The 10,044-nt window shown below is 39.5% G+C and overlaps 1 long non-coding RNA gene across 2 annotated transcripts; it reads right to left on the reverse strand.

The window, feature by feature from the left end:
- Positions 1 to 1,857: 1,857 nt before the first annotated feature.
- LOC119225603 (uncharacterized) lies at positions 1,858 to 6,038 on the reverse strand. 2 transcript variants are annotated; one of them, XR_005121142.2, is made up of 6 exons: positions 5,800 to 6,038; positions 5,605 to 5,698; positions 5,188 to 5,346; positions 5,041 to 5,071; positions 4,928 to 4,942; positions 1,858 to 2,007 (listed from the first exon to the last, which is right to left on the reverse strand). It is a non-coding gene; the product is annotated as an uncharacterized LOC119225603 (long non-coding RNA). The 2 variants fall into 2 exon arrangements; XR_009956258.1 differs by lacking the exon at positions 4,928 to 4,942.
- Positions 6,039 to 10,044: the final 4,006 nt, after the last annotated feature.

Here is a 10,044-nt window from a genome sequence, read left to right on the forward strand (position 1 = left end):
GCATCCAGATAAATATAATATATGCCACTGCCATGATGATGTCTATGCGTGTGGGCGAGGGGGGGGTGAGGGGGGGGGGGGGCGGTTGCGGTGGCATGTGTGTGTGTCCAGGTGTGTGCATGTAGGTCAGAGTACATGCTTGTATGTGAGGATAATGTGTATTGTCCTTTTATCCCTGGGTTGCATTCACTGCCCAGCACATAGATCCATGTATCGATGAGGGTGTAATTATGTGCCTCAGTGATCATCTCTCCGTTTCTTTACTGCACAGGAATTAAATAGGCAAAGGTCAGTGTGTGCTCCCTGAAAATTGCCTGCAGAAAATCATATGGCGATGAGAGCAATTATGGATTTTCTCTTTCTCCCAGGCCCCATCGCTCTCTCTCTCTCTTTCCCTCGCACTTGTTTTCTCGATGTGTCTCCTTTTGTCGATGAACATTTGAGCAGATGTCAATCGATGTGTGCTTACAGCAACCTCCATATTTGTTCTGCAGCAAAACCCTAAATTATCTCTTGTATTCTCATTTTGGAAATACATGCAGAGACGGTTTTGTGCATACACACAGTCAGTGTCTGAAAAAGTATGCTCACGAGATACAATAGTGAGGGAAGGCTTCATTAACTCAGTAGATTATGGGATGACTTGTGCTGGAAGCAGCATACGATATAGACTATATATACAATTTAAATATTTACTAGCATATTTTGTGTTGGTTGGCAGGTGATGATTCTGACTCCTATCATCTGAGTAACAAATTAGCATAAAAGCCGTGCAGTTGGACATTTGCGTTCGTCCCCAAATATTAAAGCCGCTGCACCAATAGAATACCATGTAGCCTCTGCAATCTCTTGGACCACATGGGCACCCAGTATTCAGAGGTGATGACATAAGAGTGATGCTCTCTAGCTATCTTGCTCAATCTATCTTTCCCCATCCTTGACTAACCATGCCCCTCTATCCCTTAATATCATTCTGAATCTAATAAAGACTGACACTTGTGACACTTCAAACATGTCGCCACCAACAGCTCTTGTCTAACAAAGGAGTCCCCAGCGCTACACGTTTTAATGGCGGAGCAGAGCAAGCCGGTGCAGCCCGGCCCAGCAGGTGTCTCCCACACATCCCGGTACTGATAAACACTGCCTCTCATTCAGCATGTCGCCGAACACAATGGCAGAAAAATGATGTGGGCACAATGGACACCGTGCACAGACGGGGCCCGTGGCTTTGTGATGCCCAGTGTCTTAGAATGAATGTATCTGTGTTACGTCCGGCTGCTGCTTGTGTTTTCTCCTCCCCATCCTCTTCTGTTTCAATCTGTGCTTCACAGGTGTGGTGAGTTGCTGCTGACGATGCGGGCGTGGCAGGTGATTCTCCAGCCAATCCAGCGCGGCTCTCCTCTATAAATGTTTGTTTGTGGGAGCTTACGAGGAGGGTTGTTGGGATAGAGAAACGTCGAGAGAAACATTGAGATTTATGTTGTTTGTTAAACTGTGTCTTATGTACTTACCCCAAGAGCGCTGTGGAGCAGGGCTAGGTAAGATACCCTGGGGTCTACATACACACGTAGGAAAAACCTGTTAGACACACTAGGTTAGAAGCCAGTGGCTGTCACCCAGTGTATTGTAGCAGTTTAGGTAAGTGGTGTGATAGGTTAGATTGTGGTAGGTAAGTTTAGAGGAATAGGGAAGCTCAGGGTCCTTTTTTTTGTTTCTTTGCTTTGACAGACCGCTGGCACCGCCCTACTCCACAGGCCTTGCTACCTGTTCTCCCTCCTATCCCCTGTCTACCTATTTGTGTGTATTTATATGGTATGTACTTGTCATTTCTTTTCATTATTATTTTGTGGAAAATAAACCCACCATTCTGTACTTTTGTGTAGCAGCGTGTGTTTATTATTGATTGTTATTGTGGTGCATAGTGTACAGGTTCCGGCATCCAACAGGCGTGGTCTTGGGCAGTTACGCCCCACCTCCTCTTCCGAGCCGGGGTGGAGGCGTAACAATCTGTAAACATTAAATAAAGGCACTTTAGAATTGGCAGGATTCATGATGCAGAGGAGATGATATGGATTAAGGTGATCTCTTTTCATGATTCATTTGGATACAGGTATTATGATATGCAGGATTATAATGCACATTCCTATTTTACTCACTTTTGAGCACTTTAATTGCAGTATTTTAGTATGCAAAAATGATCGGGAGTAGAGCCACTTAACTTAAATTGAGCCAGTTTGTCAACTTTAATCAGAAAAATACAACTTTTTAACTCAAGTGCACGCTCTTCAATCCCCAAAAACAATATAATATATACCCTGCACACCCACACTGACAGATTATAATGAAAACATTTGTCATTGTTTTGTTTGAAATAATTTGGTATGGAACCAAGAACTCTTGATATTTTGCTACAATATTCCTTTACTAACATCTCGCCCACGCATTTAATTTGAGTGGCAAATGCAAAAGGGTTTAGGACCTCGACATTTTCTCCAAACAGTTGGGTGGAAGGATCAAGGGCAAAATGCTGTTTAGGGGTTGTAAGTGGATATATAGCCTGCCCTGCATTGCGTGGCAGAGATTTCGCGCACGCCTAATTATAGAAGCCTTGTCAATTGCCTGATACAACTTTGATAATGTGAGCCTCCTGCTTAATGCGCAGTACAATTATGTTTTCAAGAACCAGAGCTATAGTTCTTGCTAATCACATTCACCTTAGTTATCTAATAATAACTCCATCCCTCTCATTAGTATGTATTGAAGTCTTTGCCAGGTAATGGCCTTGTTACAGTGTAAAAACGTACTGTAGGTGTAAAATTGTCATATAGTTGGGACATATTCAAGAGATTAGTTTCTGCTTAGTCCAGAAAGGTTTAAATCACATTTTGGAACTGCCTTTTCTGCTTGTGCCTTTCGTAGTCTGGATAGCTGGGTCCATTGATGGTCATACATTCATATGATCATGTGCATGTCGATTACTTAGAGCTTTATTTTTCATTTGTCTAGCCTTTGACCACCTCTTATTTGGGTGATAAAGGAAGTGAGCGGGGTTCAAATGAGCTCATCGGAACAAAAGAGGGTGTGCTTCTGAGGTTTTATATACTCGTTCTCAAACAAACTGTACTTATAATGGCACTTTTCTATAACATGTTTTGAAACGGCTGATTTGACGAAATTGTACTTTCTTGTTACCTGTTCTGAGTTTGTATCTCGAAATATCAAGCAGTGCAAGGCGAAGCAAATGTGTCGGTGCTTGGTTCATTCGCTGCTGATCACATGATCAGTGACGTCCGAAGCTTCGTTCCGGTGCAGTCACGTGACCGCTTCGATTTGATTCATGTGGGTGCGAAACAGGGTTCAGGCTTGTCTGTCTGATACAGTCAAAGTCAGTGTTGTTGAGAGTAGCAAAGAGCAAATGTACAATGGAACCTGTGGCAAAGAGGTCGCTCCGAGATGTGGGAGCCCTTCAGTTTGATTTCCTCTAACAAGGTTGGCAATAGGCAAGTCTGTCACTTGTATTGTGTAATTATGAATTAATTATGGGTGTTTATTACATCTCAATAAAATCAATAATTTCATGCCCCATCCCATGTGTCCACAAGCACCTCAATATCCTGTCACTTCCCACATTCCAGATTCAAACAATTTACATACCTATGACTGACATGAAGTGCACATGCAGTAGGAAGCACTTGCTGGTATTTTAAATTATATTGCTTACATATTACTCTATACTAATGTGTGTATATATATATATATATATATATTCATATATATATATATATGAATATATATATATATATATATGAATATATATATATATATATATATATATGAATATATATATATATGAATATATATATATATATATATATATATATATATATATATATATATATATATGAATATATATATATATATATATATATATATATGAATATATATGAATATATATATATATATATATATATATATATGAATATATATATATATATATATATATATGAATATATATATATATATATATATATATATATATATTCATATATATATATATATGAATATATATATATATATATATATATATATTCATATATATATATATATATATATATATATATATATGAATATATATATATATATATTCATATATATATATATATGAATATATATATATATATATATATATATATTCATATATATATATATATTCATATATATATATATATATATGAATATATATATATATATATGAATATATATATATATATATTCATATATATATATGAATATATATATATTCATATATATATATATATATGAATATATATATATTCATATATATATATATATATGAATATATATATATATATATATATATATATATATATATATATATATATATATGAATATATATATATATATATATATATATATATATATATATATATATATATATATATATATTCATATATATATATATATATATTCATATATATATATATGAATATATATATATATATATATATATTCATATATATATATATATATATTCATATATATATATATATATGAATATATATATATATATATTCATATATATATATATATATATTCATATATATATATATATATATGAATATATATATATATATATATATTCATATATATATATATATATATATATATATTCATATATATATATATATATATTCATATATATATATATATATATATATATATATATATATATATATATATATATATATTCATATAGGAATCCATGTATTTATTAGATGATTTATTGGATCAACTTTTCATAATCATGTTCAAGCCACAGAGTCTGGGCCAAATGATACTGGTAGGCTATTTGAAACATGCACTACAAGGAGTTTGCGATGCATTGAATGAATGAACCTTGACGTACGTGGAGGACGGAGACCTGACAAAGAAGAACATAACACTTAATAAATCTGAATGTACCTCAACATGTAGTAAACTACGGTCTCTTTTTGAGGACCCAAAGTCTATGTGTCTTACCTGTGTGGCGCTGTGAGGGAATGTGGCAGCCCTGAAAGAGAATGAAGACTTTAACTAGAAAAGATGTACAATTGGTTCCAGGCTCAAATTAACAATACTTAAAAAAAAAAAAACCTCTTCTTGAACGTTTGCACATTTGGGACAAACCTCTGTAGACTTCGTAGGAGGCGAAGGATCGTCTGGTGCAGCTGTCGTTTGGCTTGTTACAATGTATAGAATTGGGTGAAGGTGGAAGGAGAACTCAGGAACTCAGGTGCAGCAGCTGGGAGGAACATCTCCACTGTCCTGTGTACATCCCCAGGTGACCTGTGAACGCAAGCCACAAGCTACGTTCACTGCTCGATTGATGATTGAAAACACAAATTATACTTCATGTGTGTGACTAACTTCCATCATATATGGAAGTCAACAGGAGATAAACCAAAAAAGATACAAATTGCTTCTAGTAGTCGTGAATTAAGACACTGAAGGTGTGAGAGATTGAATGTTACCCGACGTGTGGACATGCTGTTGCCCTGTACACAGTCAAAGTCCAAATTACTGATCAATCTGGGCCATCTTTACCTTGACGGGCTCGCTGCCCTGCCACAAAGTCACCTGACTGATCTCCCCACAGTGAGTGGGGGGGAATCGACGCTTTTCCCATCGGACCGTTTGCCTTCACAAAGAACGAATTATTAAAAAAGCGACAAGTCAGATAAATCTTCTCCCCTCCCTCTGGGGCTCTCTCCTAAACTCCTTCACTCTCGCTGTTCGTACCTGCCCTTTCTTGCTTTGGGAAGGGGGGAGGTTCACGACAGCACCCGCTGCTCGTTGAGAAGAAGCGTTGGAACGATACGTTCTTTTCACTTCACCAAAAGTCGCCAATAACGTCAGGAAAAGTCTCTAGATTTATCGCTTTTTAAAAAATGTGTCGCTGGATGGGTCTGAAAAGTCGCTAAATATAGCGACAAAGTCGCTAAGTTGGCAACACTGTTTCACGTGTGCGCGCGCACAGAAGAACCGCCCACTGGGCTGACGTCATCATGCCAGCCGCTGTGATATCGGCTGTCATAGCAACCTATGACGCAAACACGAAGCCAACCGACTCCAACTGATCTCAGGCCATTGTTCATTTGTAAGTGTTTGAAGAGAGCCATGGATGCGTTTAAGTCTCTCTGTCCATGTTTGTTCAACCCTAAATGGGAAGACATCATAAATGACGAGTTAAAATGGAACATGTTAACAAAGATAGGGTGCTTTTTCTACAGATTGAGAGAGAATCAGTGGATCAACTTAGAGAAACGCATCTCCGATGTCACCATTAATATTTTGTTGGCAAAACTTATTATGGAATTAATAATCGAGCTAACCAAAGAATGCCACAAATGTTTATTGACGACTGGCAGTGTGAATACATTCAATAAAAGTCAATTTCTACATGAGATGTTGACTCAAAGTTTTAAAGACATTCTCGAAGTTGAAGACAAAGTTGTGTGTAAAAGCGCAAAATTCTTGATTGACATTATTCGTAAAGAGGTGTTAGAAAATGTCAACAGTTCTTACAGAGAAGAGGAACATACTTTTATTCAAAAGCATGTCATTCCCCTTAAGAAACTCAACAGAATGGTTCATCATGCCTCAATAATGTTGTGGGAATTTACTGCAAAGATGAACCCAACGTCCAAATGTCAAAAACAAAGAAAGAAAATGGCTTTGAGAAAAAAGCTCAAATCCGTTTGGGTCAAAGTCGACCAAGATGGTGTTAAGGAATCAGAAGATCCAGACAATGTCACATTAGATGGCCAGCCTCAGTCAGAAAGAGAAGATATTAAATGTATCAAAGCAATGATTCTGAGAGAGGGGAACAAGAATATAGATTCCTTGTTGGATGACACGTCAAAAAGACACAGCTCCTTCAGAAGACAGTTTCCTCTGGACATTTGTAAAGATCTACTTTCGTTTGCAGGCGCATATGAACAAGAGACTCTCAAGGTGTTTTATAAAGAGTGGTTCATTGAAACATGGTTGAATTGCATACAGGATCAACTTCAGGCAAATTACAAGGGCGCAGGATACAGGCCCATATCGATGGATGAAATAAAAAAACTCATGCCAAAGCTGGTGAATTGGGCTGGCGATACGGCCCATGTTTCGATGAGCTCTGCAGTCACAAGGACACGTCTGAAGTATTTGCTCTTGAAACGCAGTCGGATAGCCCAGGATAGTGTCAACTTTCAAGCAATGAGTAAAGAGATTTCTGAAGAAGTGTATATCTTCATGAACATTTTGAATTTCTTTAACAATTGTGAGGTTCACGGGTTGGTTGAAAATATCAACCACGAGATAGCTTCACTTACGAGTATAGAGCGGCTCATAACGTCACAGAGTTCACTAGGTAAGTTGAAAGCATTTTTTCAGCCTCCTTCAACACCTGGACAGGACAACACAGCAGAGGAAATAGAGGCTTTTGTTAGGCCGGTCATAGAGAAGCTGGTTCAGAGGTTATCAGGGAAGTTCAAAAATGACAGTTGCACCAGTGAACTCAAGGTCATTCAGTGTCTTGTTGGAAAGGTTTTGGACAGAGTTGAGGACTTGGAGTTTGATGTCAAACTAAAATCCTCCAAGAACTTGGACAAGAAGATTTTCGACAATCTGTTGAAAATGACAATCAACACAGACGTTTTGCTGCGCTGCTTCATTCAAGGAGACGTAGAAGTTGAAGATTGCATCATCTCCACCATCAAGCATCACTCGAAGAAGAGAACCTGCATGAACAAGTTCTTCAGCAGTGTGGGCCAAGCCTTTTCACTCTGTAGGAGAGGATGCAAAGTCGCACCCAACTAAGTAAAGTGTAGACAGTGTGTGATACAAATGTCACACTTTATAAACCTATTTCCCCCCAAATCCCTTCTATCCACCCTCCAGCCATCTTACCCCCCCCCCCCCTCAAATAGGACCCCCCCCAAATCCCTTCTATCTACCCCCAGCCATCTTACCAACCCCCCCCCCCCCCCCCCCAATGTCCTTCTCCCCCCCAAATCCCCCCCCCTCAAAATTATATGTTTTATGTATGTGTTTTATGTGTACCGTGAGGCGGGCTTGCTGGTATTTACTGATACTCGGCTCCACCCAAATGGAAAGAACCTATATGTAGATATATGCACATATATAAAACCTATATGCAGTATATATGTACATATATATGTACATATATGTACATATATGCGTATATATGCCACATATAGGCGACCTATATGTGGCATATATGCGCATATATGCTACATATATATGAATATATGATAATATAAATGTTGCATATATGCCACAGAAAGGCTAAATTGCGGTGCCTATATGTGCATATACAGACCATATAGGTCTCCTGTATTGCTTATATCAACAAATAAGCCCTATGTACTCACTGTCATACTGTCATACATGATGCCTAGCTCATATTATTATCAAAGCATTAATTAAGACCTAACTATAATAAAAATCCTGCAAGAATTTGTGTAAATGCAAACACGTGAAATTAGTATGACATGTAATGTAATGTTATGGAATTTAACTATGGCTATAATTAAGTGAGAGGAGATGGAAAGCTATGATGGCTATACATTTTCAAATCTTTCTTGTATGAAGATAGTGGTAAAGAAGAAAATGTATAACAAAATGACTTTTTTTATTTTTTATTTTGTCAATCAAGCCTTTTTTTTTGCAATGCCAAGTAACTTATTCACATTACAGCTCACATCCACACATTCACATTAATGTAGTTTCTAAATGGCTGAAAGGTCATTAGTCTAAATGTAGCAAAAAAAATGTAATCATCATCATCATCCCATATCTATCTGAGCATTTCACTGTGGTTAATTAATTTGAACACAATGTCAACATTTCCGTACACGGTTTTAACAAACAGACACTTTTCTTTAATTTGAGATACTTGTACAGCTCCGCTACAGCGTCGCGTGCGAATGACGTCATCAACCGCGCTGGGCCGCTTGTGGATGACGTCATTCACATGCAGATGCGATCTTATCTTTCGCGCCGAAAGATAACGGCTGGGACTAAGTAAAAAGTAGTAAAAATGGAGACATAGCGGAACGCTGATGTCTCCAGGAGTGCCCGCTGATGGAGGTGGGGCAGGTGATCTGGGTTGCCGGCCCTCCCCTGGCCCGGGAGCGACGTACCGCGTTCCGGTAAGAATCCAGGGGGGTATACGGCAGGCGATGGTGGATTCGGGCTGTTCGCAGTCCATGATACACCAGAGCCTGGATCAGCCTGGGGCATTGGTGGAAGCGTCGCGGGTGAAAATTAGGTGTGTGCACGGGGACATTCACGAGTATCCCATAGTGTCCGTTGAACTTAGGTTCAAGGGGAAAAAATATAGGATATAGGTCGCGGTTAGCTCCCACCTGACGCACCCCGTAATTTTGGGAACGGATTGGGAGGGATTTAACATGCTAATGGGGCAGACTGCGGGGGTGCGTTGACGACCGACAGGGACATGCGGTATGTGTGCTGTGCTCAGCGGTGACGCGAGGTCGTCCGACGCCGCCGGGGGAGAGGGGGAACCGGTGGAGCCTCCCGTGGAGACTCTGGCGGTTCCGCGTGGAGACTCCGGGCAGGTGTGCGTCCTGCCCGGAGTGTCAATTAGTTAATTCACCAGCCATCCCGCGTGCCCCGCTGCGGCTGCTACCGTTGGTGGAGGTCCCGTTCAAGCGCATTGGCATGGACCTCATCGGGCCATTCCACCGGAGCGCACGCGGATACCGCTTTGTGTTAGTCCTCATGGATTACGCAACCGTAATCCATGAGGAGCGTTTACCATCCCCAGACCGACGGGTTGGTAGAGCGGATGAATAGGACGCTGAAGTCCATGATTCGTAAATTTATTAGCGATGATGAACGTAATTGGGACAAATGGCTTGACCCTCTGTTGTTTGCAGTCCGGGAGGTCCCCCAGGCCTCCACAGGGTTTTCCCCCTTTGAGCTGTTTGGCAGGTCACCAAGAGGGGTGCT

This window comes from Pungitius pungitius, chromosome 5, assembly GCF_949316345.1.
Source record: "Pungitius pungitius chromosome 5, fPunPun2.1, whole genome shotgun sequence".
Lineage (NCBI taxonomy): Eukaryota > Metazoa > Chordata > Actinopteri > Perciformes > Gasterosteidae > Pungitius > Pungitius pungitius.